Raw genomic sequence first — 22,719 nt, 5'->3', positions numbered from 1 at the left:
TTGCAAATGGCAAGATTTCGTTCTTTTTTATTGCTGAGTAATACTCCATTATATATATATGGAGTAATACTGCATTATATATATATATATATATACACATATACATACATATATATGTATATATATGTATATATACACATATATATACATATATATGTATATATATGTGTATATATATATATGTGTGTGTGTGTGTATATATCTATATCTATATATCTATATCTATATCTATCTATCTCTCTCACATCTTCTTTATCCATCATCCAGCATTGGACATTTTGGACTCTTTCCATACTTTGGCTGTTGTTGATAGTGCTGCTATAAACATTGGGGTGCATGTGCCCCTTCGAAACAGTGTACCTGTATCCCTTGGATAAATACCTAGTAGTGCAATTGCTGGGTTGTAGGGTAGTTCTATTTTTAATTTTTTGAGGAACCTCCATACTGTTTTCCAGAGTGGCTGTACCAGTTTGCATTCCTATGTTTCCTTCATTTCTTAAATTCTACATATGAGTGAGATCACATGGTATTTGTTTTTCTCTGACTGACTTGTTCCACCAGCATCATACTCTAGATCCATCCATGTTGTTGCAAATGGCAAGATTTCACTTGTTGTTCTGGCTGAGTAATATTCCACTGTGTAAAACACTACATCTTCTTTACGCATGCATCTATCAGTGGACACTTCCATAATGTGGGCTGCTTCCATAATTTGGCTATTGTAAATAATGCTGCAGTGAACACTGGGGTGCATGTCTCCCTTGGGATTAGTGTTTTTATATTCTCTGGGTAAATACCTAGTAATGGAACTACTGGATCATAAGGTAATTCTATTTTTAACTTTCTGAGGAACCTCCATGCTGTTTTCCACGGCGGCTGCACCACAGCATTCCAGCAGCAGCAGAGCACAGGGGTTCCTTTTTCTCCACATCCTCACCAACACTTGTTTCTTGTGTTGTTGGTTTTAGCCATTCTGACAGGTGTGAGGTGATATCTCATTGTGATTTTGACTTGCATTTCCCTGATGGCTAGTGATGTTGAACATCTTTTCATGTGTGTGTTGGCCATCGGTATATCTTCTTTAGAGAAATGTCTGTCCAGACATTTAGAGAAAGTGGCCTAGTTTCATTCTTTTCCATGTAGCTGCCCAGTTTTCCCAATGCCATAGGTTGAAGAGACTGTCTTTTTGCCATTGTACATTCTTGCCTCCTTTGTCAGAGATTAATTGACCATATAATTGCGGGTTTACTTCTGGGCTCTCTGCTCTGTTCCATCGATCTATGTGTCTGTTTTTTGTGCCAGTACCATGTTGTTTTGACTACTACAGCTTTGTAGTAGGTCTTGAAATCTCCGTTAGTGATCCTCCAGTTTTGTTCTTCCTTTTCAAGACTGCTTTGGCAGTTTGGGGTCTTTTGTGGTTCCATACAAGTTTTAGGATTATTTGTTCTAGTTCTGTGAAAAATGCTGTTGGTTATTTTGATAGGAATTGCATTAAATCTGTAGGTTGCTTTGGGCAGTATGGCCATTTTGACAATATTTGTTCTTCCAGTCCATGAGCATGGAATGTCTTTTCATTTCTTTGTGTCGTCTTCATTTCTTTCATCGGTTTTTCAGAGTACAGGTCTTTCACCTCTTTGGTTAAGTTTATTCCTAGGTATTTTATTATTTTTGGTGCAGTTGTAAATGGGATTGTTTTCTCAGTCTCTCTTTCTGCTACTGCATTATTAGTGTCTAGAAATGCAAAGGATTTCTGTATACTGATTTTGTATCCCATGACCTTACTGAATTAATTTATCAGTTCTAGTAGCTTTTTGGTGGAATCGTTGGGGCTTTCTATATGTAGAATCATGTCATCTGCAAATAGTGAAATTTTTTACTTCTTCCTTACCAATCTTCCTTACCTTTTATTTCTTCTTCTTGTCTCATTGCTCTGACTAGGACTTCCAGGGCTATGTTGAATAAAAGTGGTGAGAGTGGATATCCTGGTCTTGTTCCTGATCTTAGGGGAAAGGCTCTCAGTTTTTCACTGTTGAGTATGATGTTAGCTCTGGGTTTTTCCTTACATGGCCTTTTTTATGCTGAGGTATGTTCCTTCTAAACCTGCTTTGTTGAGGGTCTTTATCATGAATGGATGTTGTACGTTGTTACACGCTTTCTCTGCATCTACTGAAATGATCATGGTTTTTCTCCTTTCTCTTGTTGATGTGATGTATCACGTTGATTGAGTTGTGAATACTGAACCACCCTTGCATCCCAGGAACAAATCCCACTCGATTGTGTGATTGTGGTGAAAGATTTTTTTTAATGTATTGTTGGATTCGGTTTGCTAATATTTTGTTGAGGATTACTGCATCTATGTGCATTAGAGATATTGGTCTGTAGTTCTCTTTTTCTGTAGTGTCTATCTGGTTTTGGTATCAGAGTAATGCTGGCTTCATAGGATAAATTTGGAGGCTTTTTGAAGGGTATTTTTATTGGGCACAGAATTCCAGCTTGGCAGTCATTTTCTTTCAGTATTTTAAATATATCCTATTGTCTTCTGATTCCACTTTTTGTTGTTGTTAGGGAAGCAGTGTCTTTGGTTTCCATTAGTTGTTTTTTTTTTTTTAATTTATCATTTTTAAAAGTTTATTTATATATTTTTGAGGGAAAAATAGAAGCAGAGAGACAAGGAGAGAGAGAATCCCAAGCAGGCTCCATGCTGTCAGCACAGAGCCCAACGCAGGGCTTGATCTCACAAACCATGAAATCATGACCTCAGCCTAAATCAAAAGTTGGATGCTTAACCAACTGATCCACACAGGTGCCCTTCTTCAGTTTTAAATAATTCTTCCAGGTGGGTTTCTTTGTATTTAAGTTGCTTGGATTCCATAGACCCCTTTGAATCTGTAGCTTTTGTGTGTTTTGTCAGGTTTGGAATATTTTTAAGATATTGTTTCTGCCCCAGTCACATTCACTACTTCTGGGATTCTGCAGAACTGTATGTTCTATCTTTCTCTGTAGCCTATATGCCTCTCATGTGCTTTTCTTGTTTTTCCATCTGTTTTTTTTTTTTTTTTTGTCCTTCATGTGGATATTTTCTATTGATCTGTTTTCTTTTTTTTTTTTTCTTTTTTTTTTTCTTTTTTTTCAATTTTTTTTTTTTTTTTTTTTGGGGGACAGAGAGAGACAGAGCATGAACGGGGGAGGGTCAGAGAGAGGGAGACACAGAATCGGAAACAGGCTCCAGGCTCCGAGCCATCAGCCCAGAGCCTGACGCGGGGCTCGAACTCACGGACCGCGAGATCGTGACCTGGCTGAAGTCGGACGCTTAACCGACTGCGCCACCCAGGCGCCCCACTATTGATCTGTTTTCTAATTTATTTAGTGTCAAATCTGTTATAAGCATGTTTTTTAAATTAATTTTATATTTATTTTTTAGTTTCAGAATTTCAGTTTTATGATTTTTTATTTGTCTGTATAGATTCCAAGTCTCTGGTGAAATTCTCATCTATTTTCCTGAACATATTAATCACAGTTCTTTTAAAATTGGTGTCTGGTGATTTAAGATATTTGGATCACCATTTGGTCTTTTTTTTTATTGCCTGCTTTTTCTCTTGTCTTTCAGTCATTTGGTCTTGTCTCCTAGCATTTCTGGTAATTTTTAAAATGAATGTCGGATATTGTGTATAAAAAATTATAGAGGGTTTTAATGATGATACTGTTCTCTAGAAAGGATTTAATTTTCTTGTAGTGATATTTAAAAGTAGGAGCAAATGACCTTGATCCAATACAGGCTTGAGATGACTTGAGGCTTTGTTTTAGACTTCTTAAGAGCTGGTTTAAATCCAGTTTTCCCTTACTCTGAAGAGTGTTGTCCTTCAGAGGTATCAAATGGAATCCTGGGGTATTTGCCAGAGGCTGTCCTTCTTGGCAGGCCCTGAACTGTAATTTTTCTTTTCCCAGCACTGTGAACCTACCAGAAGTTCTACTTACCTTTTTGGCTTTAAAATAGCCACCCCCCCCCCCCCCAGCCCTCTTGCTCCATGCACAGGTTAGGATTCAGTAAATACCCTAAGGGCAAATGCGGTACAGAATTTCCAGATTCATTTTTCTGTGGTTGCCTTTTATGTGGAATCTCAGCCCCTCAAATCCTACCTGTCTTGATAAGCCCTGAGCTCTAATTTCTGTCTCTGCAGTCCTGTGAGACGGTCAAAAGGTCTAGTATGCAGCTAGTTGCCTCAGGAGGAAAAAGTAGTGAATGTCAGACTTAGCTCTGCCTTTTCTTTTCCTTTGGTATTTTGGCTTCTCATATCTAATCTGCTTTCTGTGTATATTTTTTTGTTTTTAAATCCTGTTTTTATAGATTTTGTTGCCAGGAGAATTGATCAGACACAGTCTACTCTATAATAATTTGTAAGAGGTGCCTCTTATTAAATCATTTCCTAAGTAATAACATATAATAATAAAGCAATATTATAAACAATTTTAAGCATTTACTAATCATTTGCAGTGAACTTGACAGATGAGGATCCTGCCCTCATGCTGTTTTTATTCTTGCAGAGAAGAGACGTATTAAGTACACATTTATTTATATTGTGATAAAGTGTAAAAGAGAAGCAGGATGTTACTTGCTTATTATAGAGATTTAGTTCAGGTGAGAGAGGCAGTGGTCAAGGACAGTTACTTTGAGGAAGTGATATCTGAACAGAGCTCTGAAGAATGAGTAGAATTGGGGGCAGCTGGGTGGCTCGGTTGGTTAAGTGTCTCAACTTCAGCTCAGGTCATGATCTCCTGGTTCGTGAGCTCAGGCCCTGCATGAGGATCTGTGTTGACAGCTCAGAGCCTGGAGCCTGCTTCAGATCCTGTGTCTCCCTCTCTCTCTCTGCCCCTCTCTGGCTCATATTCATTCATTCATTCTCTCTCTCTCTCTCTCTCTCTCTCTCAAAAATAATAAAAATTAAAAAAAGAATGAGTAGAATTAACTTAGGGAAAAGTAAGCAATTGTTAAAACTATCAATTAGAGAGACCTTATGGTGAAAGGAAGCATGGCGGGTTTAAGATATCAAAGGACAGGTGTAGTTGGACCAATGGGCAAGCCCAAAGTTATGCCAAACTTTTTACAAGCCTTATTAAGGATTTTATCTTTTTTTCCCTGCTTTTTCCAATTCTGATCTGATCATTGGTCTGACTCTAATTCATCTTCTGTCCCTAAACAGAATTATTTATTTTAGTTATTTATTTGGTACAAATATATTAGGTGCCTTTTGAAAACAAGGTTCTAAATTAGATGCTGAAGTTGATTAAAGACAACATGGAACATTGGCTCTAGAGTCAAACCTGAGTTAAAATGTTACCCTACTAATTATCTATGTAGTTTTGCATCAGATATTTAATATCTCTAAACCTCAATTTCCTGATGTGCTAAATACTAATGGAAGTGATAATAGGATTAAATGAGCTGACTGATAAATATCCTCAGTAAGTGGTGGCCCTTTTTCTTTTTCTTTCTTTCTTTTTTTTCTTTTTCTTTTTCTTTTCTTTTCTTTTCTTTCTTTCTTTCTTTCTTTCTTTCTTTCTTTCTTTCTTTCTTTCTTTCTTTCCTTCCTTCCTTCCTTCCTTCCTTCCTTCCTTCCTTTGTTAGAGAGTGCAAGCAGGGAAGGGGGCCAGCGGGAGAGAGAGAATCTTAAGCAGGCTCCATGCTCAGAGCAGAGTCCAACATGGGGCTTGATCCCACAACCCTGGGATCATGACTTGAGCTGAAATCAAGAGTTGGATGCTTAACTAAGCCACCCAGGCATCCCAACAGTGGCCCTTTATTACTATTAAACAACTATAAACTATGAATTCTACTCTCAAGGTGCTTAAATTCTATAGGACATGATCTACACCAATAGTTATAATATGTAAAATGTAGTAAATGCTACAAGAAGTTTTTGGAAAAGCAGTGATTCAGAGGAAGGAGATACTGCTTCCAGACTTGGAGTAATTAGGACTGTTTAATGATGAATATTACGTGTGATAGACTTGGAGCTAGCCATTTTCAAAAGTTAATTTGACATATAGCTATCTTATTCATAAACTTTTACATTTTATTGGGCTTAACAACCAAACTCCTGATTTCTCCCCTCATAGTATCCTGTGAAACCATATGAAGAACTTGGCTTCCTTTCTGACCTCGTTTCCCATTCTCCCTTTACTAAGAAAGCTATATAGCTACATTATCTCCTTTCTATTCCTCAAACACACTGGGCATAGTTCTGCCTCAGGAATTGGGCACTTGGTGTTCCTTTGACCCAGAATGCTCTCTCTCACCTGTGTACTTGGGTTTTCCCTCTTACTACTCAGTATCTTCAGATCTGTCTGCTCAAATATAACCTAGTGAGATTTTCCACTCCCAGAAACCCCACCCCTGTCACTGCTGCTGCTGGAGTGCAGAAGAGTGGGGTGCCCAGTGTAGAGAGAAAGTGTGGAGAGGAGTTAAGATGATGGAGAAATAGGGTGACCAGGATTTCTCTCACCGTCAAACACAGCTGTATTGAGGTCAGATCACTTGGAACACCCAGGAAATTAATCTGCAGAGTGGCAGAAGGATCTCCACAGGTAGAGGAGACAGCTCGGCAGGATCTCAACTAACAAATCAAAGCACACCTGATGGAAGGTCCAGACACTCTACCATGACAGGCAAGGAGGAGCTTTGCAGAGGACTGAACAGTGGGATAGAGCAGCCAAATGTGCAACAACAGAATGCAGGCAACACACTCCAAAAACACTTCCTGAAGTGCCAGGCCCTGGACAGTGTATGATCCCTTTTTAATATAGTAGTACTCACAGGTGCAGGACACATTACAAGCTATTAAAACACATAAAGGACAGAAACCTAGCCAAAATCATGAAACAGAAGAATTCTCCTCAAAAGAAAATCCAGGAAGAAATGACAGAGAATTGCTCAAAACAGATATAAACAACATATCTGACTAAGAATTTAGAATAACAGTCATAAGACTAATAGCTGGGCTCGAAAACGTAGAAGACAGCAGAGAATCTTGCTGCAGAGATCAAAGACCTACGAAGTATGGTGAATTAAGAAATGCTACAGGGGCGCCTGGGTGGCCCAATCGGTAAGCGTCCAACTTCGGCTCAGGTCATGATCTCACTGTTGGTGAGTTCGAGACCCACGTTGGGCTCTGTGCTGACAGCTCAGAGCCTGGAGCCTGCTTTGGATATTATGTCTCCCTCTCTCTCTGCTCCTCCCCCACTCACACTCCGTCTCTCAAAAATAAATAAACGTTAAAAAAAATTTTTTTTAATCCTACAAATAAGATGCAAAATAAACTAGATACAAGGACAGCGAGGATGGAGGATGCAGAGGAGAGAATAGGTGAAATAGAAGATAAAATTATGGAAAATGATGAAGCTGAAAAATAGAGGGAATGAAAATTACTGGATCATGAGGGGATAATTAGAGAGCTGGTGATTCCATGAAACGAAAATAATACCCATATATAGGAGTTCCAGAAGAAGAGGGAGAGAAAGGGGAACAAGGTTTATTTGAACAGATTATAGCTGAGAACTCCCCTAATCTGAGGAAGGAAACAGATATCCAAGTCCACGAGGCACAGAGAACTCCCTTCAATATCAAAAACAGGTCAACACCATGACATATAGTGAAACTGGCAAAATACAAAGATAAAGAGAGCTGAAAGCAGCTAGCGACAAACGGGCCTTAACCAACAAGGGTAGACACATAAGGGTAGTAGCAAACTGTCCACTGAAACTTGGCAGGTCAGAAGGGAGTGGCAGGAAATATTCACTGTGTTGAATAAGAAAAATATGCAGCCAAGAATCCTTTATCCAGCAAGGCTGTCATTCAGAATAGAAAGAGAAATCAAGGCTTTCCCAGACAAACAAAAACTAAAGGAGTTCATGCCCACTAAACCAGTCCTGCAGGAGATCCTAAAGGGTATTCTGATAATGGAAAGCAGCAATGACTACAAAGGACCAGAGACATCACCACAAACATGAGACCTACAGCTAACAAATGGCACTAAATCCATATCTTTCAGTAATCACTCTGAATATAAATGGACTAAATGCCCCAATCAAAAGACATAGGGTATCAAAATGGATAAAAACCCAAGATCCATCTATGTGCTGTCTACAAGAGACTCATTTCAGACCTAAGGACACCTGCAGATTGAAAGTGAGGGGATAGAAAACCATCTATCATGCTATTGGACGGCCAAAGAAAGCTGGAGTAGCCATACTTCTATCAGACAAACTAGATTTTAAAACAAAGACCGTAACAAGAGATGAAGGGCATTATATCATTATTACGGGGTCTATTCATCAAGAAGAGCTAACAGTTGTAAATGTTTATGCCCCCAATATGAAAGTACCCAAATATATAAATCAGTTAGTCACAAACATAAACACCTGTATAGATAATAATACTGTAATTATAGGGAACTTTAATACTCCACTTATAGCAATGGACAGATCATCTAGGCAGAAAATCAGTAAGGAAACTATGGCTCTGAATGACACATTGGATTAGATGGACTTAACAGATATATTTAGAACTTCTCATCTTAAAGCAGCAGAATATACATTCTTCTCGAGTGCACATAGAACATTCTCCGAAGTAGATCACATACTGGGTCACAAAATAGCCCTCAATAAGTATAATAAGATTGAGATCATATCATGCATATTTTGAGATCACAATGCTGTGAAACTTGAAATCAATCACAAGAAAAACCCTGGAAAGTCCCCAAATGCATGGAGGTTAAGGAATATCCACCTAAAGAATGAATGGGTCAACCAGGAAATTACAGAACAACTAAAAAAAATATATGGAAGCAAATGAAAATGAAAACAAGATAGTCTAAATCCTTTGGGATGCAGCAAAGGCAGTCCCAAGGTGAAAATACACTGCAATTCAGGGCTATCTCAAGAAGCAAGAAAGGTCCCATATACAACCTAACCTTACACCTAAAGTAGCTAGAAAGGCAGCAGCAGAAAAAGCCCAAAGCTAGCAGAAGAGGAGAAATAATAAAGATTAGAGCAGAAATAAGCAATATAAAATCCAAAAAAACAGTCGAACAGAGCAATGAATCTAAGAGCTGGTTTTTTGAAAGAATAAACAAAATTGATAAACCCCTGGCCATATGTCTCAAAAAGAAAAGGGAGAGGACCCAAATGGTACCAAATAGGACCGGAGTAAAGTCATGAGTGAAAGAGGAGAGATCACAACCAACACCACAGAAAAACAGATCATTAGAGAGTACTCTCAAAAATTATATGTCAACCAACTGGACAATCTGGAAGAGATGGACCAATTCCTAGACACTCACACACTACCAAAACTCAAACAGGAAGAAATAGAACAGACCCATAACCAGCAAAGAAATTGAATCAGTTATCAAAAATCTTCTAACAAATAATAGTCCTGGACCAAATGGCTTCCCAGAGGAATTCTACCAGACATTTATAGCAGAGCAGAGTTAATACCTATTTTCCTCAAACTCTTCCAAAAAAACAGAAACAGAAGAAAAGCTTGAAGCCAACCTTACCTTGATTCCCAAACCAGACAAAGACTCTACTAAAAAGGAGAATTAGAGGCCAGTATCTCTGATGAACCTGGATGCAGAAATTCTCGACAAGGTACTAGCAAATCGAATTCAACAGTATATAAAAAGAATTACTCACCATGATCAAGTGGGATTCATTCCTGGACTGCAGGGCTGGTTCAATATTTGCAAATCAGTCAACGTGATACATCACATTAATAGAAGAAAGGATAAGAACCATATGATCCTGTCAATAGATGGAGAAAAAGCATTTGACAAAATACAGCATCCTTCCTTAATAAAAAAAACCCTTAAGAAAGTCAGGATAGAAGAAACATACTTTAACATCATAAAAACCATATATGAAAGGCCTACATCTAGTATCATCCTCAATGGGGAAAAACTGAGAGCTTTCCCCCTCAGATCAGGAACATGACAGGGATGTCCGCTCTCACCACTGTTGTTTAACATAGTGTTAGAAGTCCTCGCATTAGCAGTCAGACAACAGAACAAAATAAAAGGCATACACATTGGCAAAGAAGAAGTTAAACTTTCACTTTTTGCAAATGACATGATATTCTACATGGAAAATCCAAAGACTCCACCAAAAAACTGCCAGAGCTGATGCAGGAATTCAGCAAAGTCTCAGGATATAAAACCAATGTACAGAAATCGGTCACATTTCTATATACCAATAATGAAGCAACAGAAAGAGAGATCACAGAATCGATCCCATTTACAATTGCATCAAAAAACGTAAAATGCCTAGGAATAAACCTAACCAAAGAGGTAGAAGATCTCTGAAAAGTATAGAAAGCTTATCAAAGAAATTGAAGAAGACACAAAGACATGGAAAAAAACATTCCATGCTCATGGATTGGGAGAACAGATATTGTTAAAATGTCAATACTACCCAGAGCAATCCTCACATTCAATTCAGTCCCAATCAAAATAACACCAGCATTCTTCACAGAGCTAGAACAAACAATCCTAAAATTTGAATGGAACCACCAAAGACCCCGAATAACCAAAGTAATGTTGGGGGAAAAAAAACAAAGCTGGAGGCATCACAATCCTGGACTCTAGCCTGTATTAGAAAGTTGTAATCGTCAAGACAGTGTGGTATTGACACAAAAACAGATACATAGATCAATGGCACCCACAAATGGACCCACAAGTATATGGCCAACCAATCTTCCACAAAGCAAGAAAGAGTATCCAATGGAGAAAAGACACTCTCTTGAGCAAATGGTGTTAGAAGAACTGGTCAGCAACATGTAGAAGAATGAAACTGGACCACTTTCTTACACCATACACAAAAATAAATTCAAAATGAATAAAAGACCTAAATGTGAGACAGGAAACCATCAAATTCCTACATGAGAAAACAGGCAGCAACCCCTTTGACCTTGGCCACAGCAGGTTCTTACTTGACATGTCTCTCTCCGAAGGCAAGGAAAATAAAAGCAAAAATGAACTTTTGGGACCTGATCACAATAAAAAGCTTCTGCACAGCAAAGGAAACAACAAAACTAAAAGGCAGCCTAAAGAATGGGAGAAGATATTTGCAATGGCATATCGGATAAAGGGTTAGTATCAAAAATCTATAAAGAATTTACCAAACTCAATACTCAAAAGACAAATAATCCAGTGAAGAAATGAGCAGAAGACATGAATAGACTTTTCCTTTTTTAACTTTTTTAGTATGTGTTCATTTTTAAAATATATATATTTTTACATTTATTTATTATTGAGAGAGAGAGAGACAGCATGAGCAGGGGAGGGGCAGAGAGGGGGAGATACAGAATCTTAAGCGGGCTCCAGGCTCTGAGCTGTCAGCATAGAGCCCACTGAGGGGCTCGAATTCACAAACCAGGAGATCATGACCTGAGCCGAAGTCAGATGCTTAAACAACTGAGCCACCCAGGTGCCCCTTATTCAGTTTTTTTTTTTTTTTTTGAGAGAGACCGAGTACAAGTGGGGGAGGGGCAGAGAGAGAGGGAGACCCAGAATCTGAAGCATGCTCCAGGCTCTGAGCTGTCAGCACAGAACCCGATGTGGGATTTGAACCCATGAACTGTGAGATCATTACTTGAACCGAAGTCAGACACTTAACTGACTGAGCTACCCAGGTGCCCGTAGACACTTTTCCAAAGAAGACATCCAGGTGGCAAACAGACACATGAAAGTCTGCTCAAAATCACTCACCATTAGGTAAATACAGATCAAAACCACAGTGAGATACCACCTCACACTGGTCAGAGTGGCTAAAATTAACAACTCAGGCAACAACACATGTTGGTGAGGAAGTGGATAAAGGGGAACCCTCTTGTACTGTTGGTGGGAATGCAAACTGATGCAGCCACTCTGGAAAACAGTGTGGAGGTTCCTCAAAAAATTAAAAATAGAATTACCCTACAACCCAGCTATGACACTACTAGGAATTTATTCAAAGGATACAGGAGTGTTGATTTGAAGGGGCACATGCACCCCAATGTTTATAGCAGTGCTATCAATAATAGCTAAATTATGGAAAGAGCCCAAATGTCCATGAAGTGATGAATGGATCAAGAAGATGTGGTATATATACACACAATGGAATACTACTTGGCAATGAAAAATAATGATATCTTGCCATTTCCAACAATGTGGATGGAACTAGAGTGTATTATGCCAAGCAAATAAGTCAGTCAGAGAAAGACATATCACATGATTTCACTCACATGTGGAATTTGAGAAACTTAACAGATGATCATAGGGGAAGGGTAGGAACTAGCTTACACATAGTAAGATCTGATTAAATGATACCTGTTATTATTATGCAGTTTTGTACTTAGATTCAGACTGAGTTTAAGATGTGAGTGATACGACTTAGCACAACTGAGAAAGATTAGGGGCACCTGGGTGGCTTAGTTAAGTGTCCGACTTCAGCTCAGGTAATGATCTCACAGTTTGTGAGTTTGAGCCCCACGTTGGGCTCTGTGCTGACAGCTCACAGCCTGGATCCTGCTTTGGATTCTGTGTCTCTGTCTCTCTCTACCCTTCTCCTGTTCATGCTCTTTCTCTTTCTCCCTCTCTCTCAAAAATAAATAAACATTAAAAAAAGAAAAAAAAATGACTATTTCAGAACAATTTAAATAGTACTTTCACGCAAGAATAATTTACAAGTACCAAAACTATTAGGTGAAAGTTTGGTAAGGAACGTGATATTTACATAGCCTCAAGATAGTTCCTTACAAAATATTAACTTATTACAAAGAGAAAATTAGTAACTTTACAGTAGAGAAACTTGGCAGGAGACTCTTTTACCAAATGATCAAAGTTAGTATCACTGATAATAGAACCCACTAGCCTCTTGGAGTTTTTGATATGTGCGTGAAGGACCCAACATTACTTTGTGACATTCCTGTAAAAAATGCATACCCTGAATTTAAACATGAGAGACCATCAGACAAACATGATTGAGGGACATTCTGCAAGATAACTAGTCTATATTCTTTTAAAATATTAGTTTTAAAAGACAGACTAAGGAACTGTTCAGATGGTAAGTTTCTATAGAGACATTTCCACTAAATGTAATGCACAGTCCTGAATTGGATTTTGGACTGGGGAAATCAGTAGCTTTAAAGGACATTTTTAAGGCAGTTGGAAACATTTGAACATGGAGTGTAATTATGTAACAGAAATTTTAACATTGATACAATACTGCTCTGATTTGCTACACTGTGGTTATCTAAGTGCATATCTGTCTTCCTGGGAAAATACATAGAAACATTGAGTGCTGCTCATATGTGGATCCTGAGAAACCTAACAGAAGACCATGGGGGAGGGAAAGGGGAAAAAAATAGTTACAGAGAAGGAGGGAGGCAAACCATAAGAGACTCTTAAATACTGAGAACAGAGGGTTGATGGGGGGGTGGGGGAGAGGGGAAAGTGGGTGATAGGCCTTGAGGAGGGCACCTGTTGGGATGAGCACTGGGTGTTGTATGGAAACCAATTTGACAATAAATTACATTTAATAATAAAAAAAGAAACATTGAGTGCTAAAATGGTACAGTGTCTGCGACTCACTCACATGGTTCAGGAAAAAAAAAGTGTGAAAGAATGACAAAGCAAATGAGGGAAATGTAAATAATCAGTGGTATTTGCAAGCTATATAAAACAAAAAGCTACCTAAAAATTCCTAAGTCACAATTTTTCATATTTGTGAGTTGTGATTGAACAACTTGATTTTATTGGTTATTAATAGAGTCACAAAAAGGACAAAAATTATTCTCATCACTTAGAGAAAGTAAAGTAGTGAAGGAAATGCTTATCAAGTTGAAAAATTACAAATTGTTAAGATACAGAGCAGAAGGACTTGAATTTTTGTTTGGAGTTCTGTAATGGCCAAGTTACCTCAAGCACCTTATTTTCCTATATTCATTTCCTTTGATATGTTTACAATAGGTTTTTAAAGGATTTCCTAAGGATTTCCTATTTAACTAATAAGTTTTCTTTAAAAAGGGTGCTTTGTGAAAACAGATTGCCATATTCCAGACAAAAACCTTTATAAATTTATTAAGAAAATTTGAAGGCTATTTTTGGAATTATTTTTTGTTTAGTTTTTTAAAGTTTTAATTTAAATTCCAGTTAACATACAGTGTAATATTAGTTTCAGATGTACAATTTAGTGGTACAATTCCATACAAAATGCAGTGCTCATCACAAGTGCACTCCTCCTCAATCCCTATCACCTATTTCACCTATCCCCCACCCCCCAACCTCCCTTCTGTTAACCATCAGTTTGTTTTCTATAATTAAGAGTCTTTTTCTTGGTTTATGTCTCTGTCTCTCGTCCCCTTTGCTCATTTGTTTTGATTCTTAAATTCCACATATGAGTGAAATCATATGGCGCTTGTCTTTCTCTGATTTCACTCAGCATAATACTCTCTAGCTCCATCCATGTTGTTGCAAATGGCAAGATTTCATTTTTTATGGCTAATATTCCACTGTATATATTTACCACATCTTCTTTGTTCATCAGTTGATGGACACTTGGGCTGCTTCCATATCTTGGCTATTAAAAATAATGCTGCTATAAACATAGGGGCACATGTATCCCTTTAAATTAGTGTTCTTGTATTCTTTGGGTAAGTACCTACTAGTGCAATTGCTGGATCATAGGGTACTTCTACTTTAAAATTTTTGAGGAACCTGCCTACTGTTTTCCAATGACTACAGCAGTTTGCATTCCCACCAGCAGTGCATGAGTGTTCCTTTTTCTCTATATCCTTGCCAACACCTGTTCTTGTGTTGTTGGTTTTAGTCATTGATGAAGATGATGTGAATTGTCATTGTAGTTTTGATTTGCATTTCCCTGATGATTATTGATGATGAGCATCTTTTCATGTGTCTGTTGATGTTTTTGCAATTATTTGTTAAAAGGGAATATATTAGGGAATGGACGTTCTGTATTAAATCTTTGAGCTAGGGGCGCCTGGGTGGCTCAGTCATTGAAGTGTCCAAGTTCAGTTCAGGTCATTGCTCACAGTTCCTGAGTTTGAGCCCCACCCACATCAGGCTCTCTGCTGTCAACACAGAGCTTGCTTCAGATCCTCTGTCCCAGTCTCTCTCTGTCCCTCCTCCACCCATTCTCTTTTTCTCTCTCAAAATAAATGCATAAACATTAAAAAATAAATAAATCTTTGAGCTACAATGAACAATCATTTTAATAATTATTTATGTAATAAGTTATTTTAATACTTAGTATAATTCTTGCTATTAGACTGGTGACATTCATAAAAACTCACCTTGATAATATTATTGATGAGCTGTTTAACAAAATTATCCTATAGGGCTTTTGTAAAATATTATTCCTATCATTCCTTTAAAAACAGGTTTTTATATTGTATTACTAAAACTTCCCCCTTCAAAGAAACAACTAACTTTATCACAAATAGATAATGTTACAGATGATTTATTGGTAAATGCAGACATTAATAGAAATGTGTTTATTGTAAAATTATTTTATTGAGATTCTAAAGGCAGCAATAGCGACAATTAAACTTGTTTGACCCATAAAATGCTAGTTATAAATGAAATAATCATTCCTTAGTAGTAATATACTAATACCCTGCTTTGATGACATGCCTCTTTCTTTGTCTTTTTCTTACAAAAATTTCTTCCTACCATAGCTAGGAATCACTCCTTGTCGATACAGCTATTCACGTTTTGGGCCCCTTGAATACTATCAGTCTTTTTTTTTTTTTTTTAATGTTTATTTATATTTGAGAGAGAGAGACAGAGCATGAGTGGGAGAGGGACAGAGAGAGATGGAGACAAAATCTAAAGCAGGCTCAGACTCTGAGCTGTCAGCACAGGAGCACAGCCTGGTGCAGGGCTCCAGCTCACAAGCTGTGAGATCATGACCTAAGCTGAAGTCGGACGCCCAACGGACTGAGCCACCCAGGTGCCCCTGAATACTACCAGTCTTAGAAAGGATATGTACGGAATGGAATTTGTATGAGTTGTCAGCAAACAACAGTGTCTGTTCTGTTCGTCTCTTTCTTTGTGTCTATATAGTATTTTATATTTCACAGATTCAGTCTTTTACCTCTCAGGCATTTGACTTGTAATTAAGGGAATTATTTGTTATGAATTAGAGGAGATTTTGCTTCTACACCAGTGTGTGGATTTTATAGTTTCTATGGTAACTTGGAGTGGTCATTTTACATCATTAGAATAAAGTCCTGTTCTCTGGGGTAAATTGAGAATCTCCTCTTTGTATTTTGTGTACCTGTATTTTGTTTGGAGTTACCCTATCACTGTAACATAGCAGTAATTATGTTACAACAACAATTTTGTGAGATGTTTATTATTCTCATTTTACAGATGAGGAAACTGAGGCTTGGTGAAGTTACGAAACTTGTCCAAAGTCACACAGCTTACTGTAAAGGGCACAGCCAAGATTCAGAGCCAGGTCTGTCCAACTTCAAAACTCTTAATTGTAGCCATGAAACTTTGAAATAGCTGTTCAGTATCAACCTATGATAAGTTATATTGCTATTAATATTGCTTAACTGTTGTTTAACTGTTACTAATAATTTTTTTAATGGTGAGTTTTTCTGTCCATGATAATTTTATGTATCTTTTAAATATTGTGAAAAGAAGTGTAACATAGTAATTGAGGGTCTGGGCTCTCGAGACAGATTCCTGGTTATGAATCCCTAAGCTTTTCTACTTGTGTGACATTAGGAAAGTGACTTAACTTTTTCTGTACCTCAGTTTTTCTATCTGTAAAATGGTGATAGTAATATTATCCACCTGATAAAGTTGTAAAGATTAAATTATATAATATGTACCAAAGCACTTAAAACAGTACCTGACACACAGTAAGCCATCAATAATCATCTCCTAGGAGTTAGTAAAACAAATGATCATTATTTCTATATTAGGAAACTGAATAAGGAAAGTTTAAGCACCAATGTAAGGTATCATAAAATTCACATGAACTAAAATTAAATTTGAATAAGTTAGACCTAGGGAAAATCATACATTTAATCAATTTCACATCTGTGGTAGAACAAACTGGGCAACTGCTTATGAGCCTCACAAGTACAAGGATATTTTACGTATAAGGACCAAACATAGTTCCACTATAAATACCCTTTGAGCCCTATATGATCATTGTATTATGAATGTGTTTTATCTATTTTCTCCTTATAAATGCAATTTATATTCAGAATAAATGTTTACATTTTTAGGTGGCTTTTAAGGAGATATTTTGGCAATATTTGTAGATAATTACAAATAACCAAAACCTTATGTGTTATGTAAAATGTTGGCAACATTTCATCATTTGCAGGAATAGTTACCAGACTTAACATTGTATTGAATGTGCACAGTGATTGACCTTTGAACTGGTGGGGCCACAGCACATTCAACTAGAACTCATCCACATACTGATCACGTACTCTTTACTAATACTTGTTCATTGCAGCTGTAAGAATTCTTGGGGCGCCTGGGTGGCTCAGTTGGTTGAGCGACCGACTTTGGCTCAGGTCATATCTCAGGGTTTGTGAGTTCGAGCCCCGCGTCGGGCTCTGTGCTGACAGCTCAGAGCCTGGAGTCTGCTTCTGATTCTGTGTCTCCCTCTCTCTCTGCCCCTCCCCCACTCATGTTCTGTCTCTGTCTCAGAAATAAATAAATAAACATTAAAAACATTAAAAAAAAAAAGAATTCTGAAGTGCCACATCCACTCTTACTATAGCTTAAAATAAAATATGTGATCAGTGAATAAGAAGTTTATACCAATTGCAAATATATGCATAAATGGGAGTATTTTGGGTCAAGTTCTGCAAATATTCCAAAGCTGTTATTTTAAAATGGGACTTGCCCAGGAGTGCTTGGGTGGCTCAGTCAGTTGAGTGTCTGACTTGATTTCAGCTCAGGTCATGATCCTGGGGTTGTGAGATCGAGCCCCATTGGACTCTGCACTGAGCGTGGAGCGTGCTTGGCATTCATTCTTTCTCTTTCCCACTCCCTCTCCCTTTCTTTCCCCCTTTTCTCCCCTTCTCTCCCCTTCTCTCTCTTCTTCCTCTCCGTCTCCCCATTTGCCCCCTCTCTGGCTTGCACTTTCTCTCAAATAAAAATTAAAAAAAAAAATATATATATACATATATATATGTATATATTATATATATATAGTGTATGTATGTTGTATATATATTACATATGTATATATAAATTAAATAAATACACAAAATGGGACTTGCCTTGTATATGAGCCCAAGATCTCCCTGTAACTTTTTTTTTTAAATGCTTTTTTATTTATTTTGAGAGTGAAAGAGTGAGCACAAGCAGGGGAGGGCAGAGAGAGAGGGGGACAGAAGATCTGAAGCCGGCTGTGTGTTGTCAGCAGAGAGCCTGCTGTGGGGCTTGAACTCACAAACCGCGAGATCATGACCTGAGCCAAAGTCTGACACTTAACCAACTGAGCCACCCAAGTGCCCCAGATCTCTGTAACTTTTTAAAAAAGATCTTTGTAACTTTCAATCTACACGTGCATTAATTCTGTTATATGATACCGAATCTTCCTACCCTTGAACATGGTATGTCTTTCTAGTTCTTTAAATATTTAAAAATATCTCAGTAAAGTTTTTTATTTTTCTCTAAATATCTCTCAAACCTTCTCTTTGAATTATTAGATGCCTTATTTCTTGTTACTATTATAAATAGTATACTTTTCCTCTTTTGTTTTTCCTTTCCATTTCTATTTGCTGATGTAAGCTTTTTTGGTAAACAGATCTATGTTCAGTCACCTTACTAAATTATTAAAATAATGTGAATGCAAATTGTGTCTTCCTTTGCAATGCTTACATCTTTTCTCCTTTTTTTGCCTTACTATACTAGTTAGGACTAACAGTATAATATTCGATACAAGTGTTAATAGTGGGCATTCTTATGTTGCACTTTAAAAAAAATTATTTTTTAATTTTTATTTATTTTTGATAGAGTGTGAGCAGGGGAGATGTAGAGAGAGGGAGACACAGAATGCAAAGCAGGCTCCAGATTCTAAACTGTCAGCACAGAGCCCAACACAGGGCTCGAACTCACAGACTATGAGATCATGACCTGAGCCGAAGTTGAATACCTAACTGACTGAGCCACCCAGGCGCCCCATGTTGCACTTAATTTTTGAAAGCAAGTGCTTCATGGAATGCCTCGGTGGCTCAGTTGGTTAAGCATCCGATTTCGACTCAGGTTATGATCTCACGGTTTGTGAGTTCGAACCCTGTGTCGGGCTCTGTGTTGATAGCTCTGGAGCCTGGAGCCTGGAGCTTCGAATTCTGTGTCTCCCTCTCTCTCTGCCCCTCCCCTTCTTGCATACTGTCTCTTTCTCTCTCTCTCTCTCTCTCTCTCTCTCTCTCTCTCAAAAATAAATAAACATCAAAAAAAAAAAAAACAAAGTGAGTGCTTCTTATGTTTTATGATTAAGAATAGTGCTTGCTGTAGATTTTTTTTCTTTTAAGTTTCTCTGTTTAAGTAAATGGTACACGCAACATGGAGTTCTAACTCGTGACCCAGAGTTCAAGAGCACATGTTCTTCCAACTCAGCCCCAGATGCCCCACTGTTTGTTGTAGGTTTTTCATAGATATGCTATAGGTTAAAGACATTTCTGTTGCTGGTTGGCTAAGATGTTTTTTTGTGTGTGAAGAATGAGTATTAAGTTTTATCAGACACTTTTTCTGTACTTGTGAGATCATATGTTGTCCTTCCTTATTCTGTTCAGGGTGGTGAATGACATTTATATATTTTCTAATGTTGAATTACCCTTGCATTGCTGGAATGAACCAAACTTAATCATGATAGTCTTTTTTTTTTTTTTTTTTTTTTTAAATACATACAAGTGGATTTAGTTTATTAGTATTTCATTTAGGATTTTTATATCTATGTTCATGGGTAATGTTGGCCCATAATTTCATTTCTTACATTATCTTTGTTTGATTTTGGTGTTCAGATCATACCAGCCTTGGGGTGCCTACCTGGCCCAGTCGGTAGAGCATGTGATTCTTGATCTCAGGGTTGTGAGTTCAGGCCCCATATGGGGCATAAATCTCAGTTTAAAAAAGTAAATTAATAAAAACAAATGTCAAAAAGATTATAACAGCCTCAAAGAATGAGTTGAGAACTATTTCTCCCCCCTCCACTCTGGTCCCCCCATCGCCACTAACGGTTTATGTAAGACTAGAATGATCTGGGGCCCCTGGGTATCTTGGTCGGTTGAATGTCAGACTCTTGACTTTGGCTCAGGTCGTGAACTCATGGTTGTGGGATCAAGACCCATGTTGGGCTCAGAACAAAGTGCGGTTGGGATTCTCTCTCTCCCGCTGTCTCTGCCGTTTCCCTCCTTGTGCTCTCTCTCTCTCTCTCTCTCAAATAAATAAATTAAAAACAAAACAAAACAAAAGACTAGAATGATCTGTTTCCTGTTTCTTGAACATTTGGCCAAACTTCTGTTCAACTGTCTGGGCTTAGTATTTTGGGGGGAGTGAGTGGGCTTAGAATTTTTTTGGTAGATATGTATTCAGTTTTCTAATGGTTTTATTTAAATTTTCTGTTTGTAGTTACGTCAGTTTTTAGAAAAAATTTTTCTTTGGGGCGCCTGGGTAGCTTAGTCAGTTGAGCATCTGACCTCAGGTCAGGTCACGATCTCACGGTCTGTGAGTTTGAGCCCTGCATGGGGCTCTGTTTTGTCTGTTTTGTTTTGTTTTGTTTTTTAAGTATTTGGCATAGGGGCACCTGGGTGGCTCAGTTGATTAAGCATCTTACTCTTGATTTCAACTCAGGTCATGATCTCACAGTTGATGTGTTCAAGTCCTGTGTTGGGCTTTGTACTCACAGTGCTGAGCCTGCTTAGGATTCTCTCTCCCTCTCTGCCCCTCCTTGCTCACGTGCATGTGTGTGTTCTCTCTTTCTCTCAAAATAAATAAATAAACTTAAGAGTATTTGGCATAAAGTTATTCAAAGCATTCTTTTATTATCTTTTAAATTTCTGCTTAGTATTTCTTTTTTATTCCTAATATTTTTTGTGACTTCTTTTTTTTTTTTCATCTATCTTGCTAAAGCGTTTATATATTTTCTTAGCTGTGTCAAAAACTAGTGCTTGACTTTGATTTTCTCTATTGTATGTTTTCTGTTTATTAATTTTTGGCCATTTTCCTTTACATACCTTTTAAGTGAAAAGCAGAATCTAATATAAGGACATTAGAGTATCTCATATTTTCCAAGGACAAGATTTCATGAAGAAATTTTTTTTTAATGTTTATTTATTTTTGAGAGAGAGAGACAGAGCATGAGCAGGGGAGGGGCAGAGAGAGAGAGAGGGAGACACAGAATCTGAAACAGGCTTCAGACCCTGAGGTGTCAGCACAGAACCCAACACAGGGCTCAAACTCAAAAGCTGTGAGATCTTGATCTGAGCTGAAGTCGGATGCTCAACTGACTGAGCCCACCCAGGTGCCCCCCAGGTACAGGATTTCAGTCGGCCTTAAGAACAGCTGGACCCAGGGGCTTACAGTGCTACTAGGACTTTACTTCTTTCCTTTGAGTCTGTTTCTTTTGTCTCATTGTCAACTGGGTTTTCTATTCTTCGGTCTACATGGCAGAAAATGGTGACAGTGAGCCTCTGAGTTTGATGTCATTCCCAACTTTGTGTGCTCTTGATTCCTCCAGTGATTTCAGATTTTTCCATCTGGATCACTTCTTTGTTTTTGAAGATTTTTTTTACTTTAGAATTCTCTTTAATGAGATTTTTTTGTAGTAAACTGTTTTTGTTTGTTTTTGTCTGAAAGTGTCTGTATTTTTTTTTTTTTGATAGATATTTCACGAGGTATAAAATTACAGGCTGGCAGTATTATTTTAGTCATTGGAAGAAATAATTCCACTCCCTTCTGGTTTCCATTGTTTATATTGATAAATCAGCTGCCTAACAGTTGTTAATATAAGTGAATGTCTTTTTTTTTTTTTTTTTTTTTTTTTTTTTTTTTTTTAAATCTCTGGCTGCTTTTGTACTCTTTATGTTTTTGGTTTCCTGAACTTTCATATGCTGTGCCTAGGTATAGATTTCTTTTTATTTTTCCTGTGTGAGACTTTTACTGTGAATTGTTTATTTTCCCTGGAAAAATATTTGTGGTTCTTCTTTGAGACCCAAGAACGAAATGCGTTGCTTCAAGAATATATACCTTTAGTTTTTTCCCCCAAATACCTCAAGGTACTGCAACATGGTGACTAAATTTATCCCTTGAGGTTTTGTGCCACCCTAATGGGGTGACTGTGGATTGCAAATATGTGTATGAGCCTTCTTGTCCACAACCTCTTAGAAATCCTTGTTCTCTTTGCATCAAGAAGATAAATTTCCTTGTCCTTCGGCGATGAGATGTGGGAAGAGATGGACTGGATATACTTCCTGTTCACTCTTTTCCTGAACATAAAACTTCTGGTGTGTGTGTGGTGGAGGGGGGGGGGGGGCAGGTCTCAGCTTTATGCAGAAAGGGTCTCCTGTTACATTTCCATGTTGGGTAGGTCTTATTCTTTGATTTCTGTTTTCTCCCAAGAGATCATCAAAAGTGAAGCTCAACTTGGTGAGTTATGCAGATGTATACAGGATAAAAACTCTTTCATTAT

At 37.7% G+C, this 22,719-nt stretch overlaps 1 protein-coding gene across 9 annotated transcripts in view; it reads left to right on the top strand.

The window, feature by feature from the left end:
• Positions 1-22,719, top strand: part of NUMB (NUMB endocytic adaptor protein) — a 193,326-nt gene that overhangs the window by 68,715 nt on the left and 101,892 nt on the right. For all 9 annotated transcript variants that reach the window (XM_042990062.1, XM_007095096.3, XM_042990063.1 and 6 more), the window contains exon 3: positions 16,425-16,512. The gene's annotated coding sequence lies outside the window, so the exon portion shown is untranslated. The remainder of the gene's footprint in view (positions 1-16,424; positions 16,513-22,719) is intronic.

This window comes from Panthera tigris, chromosome B3 (assembly GCF_018350195.1).
Source record: "Panthera tigris isolate Pti1 chromosome B3, P.tigris_Pti1_mat1.1, whole genome shotgun sequence".
In the NCBI taxonomy this organism is placed as follows: domain Eukaryota; kingdom Metazoa; phylum Chordata; class Mammalia; order Carnivora; family Felidae; genus Panthera; species Panthera tigris.
Note: the sequence above shows the minus strand (reverse complement) of the source record. Positions and strands in the feature narration are given on the sequence as shown.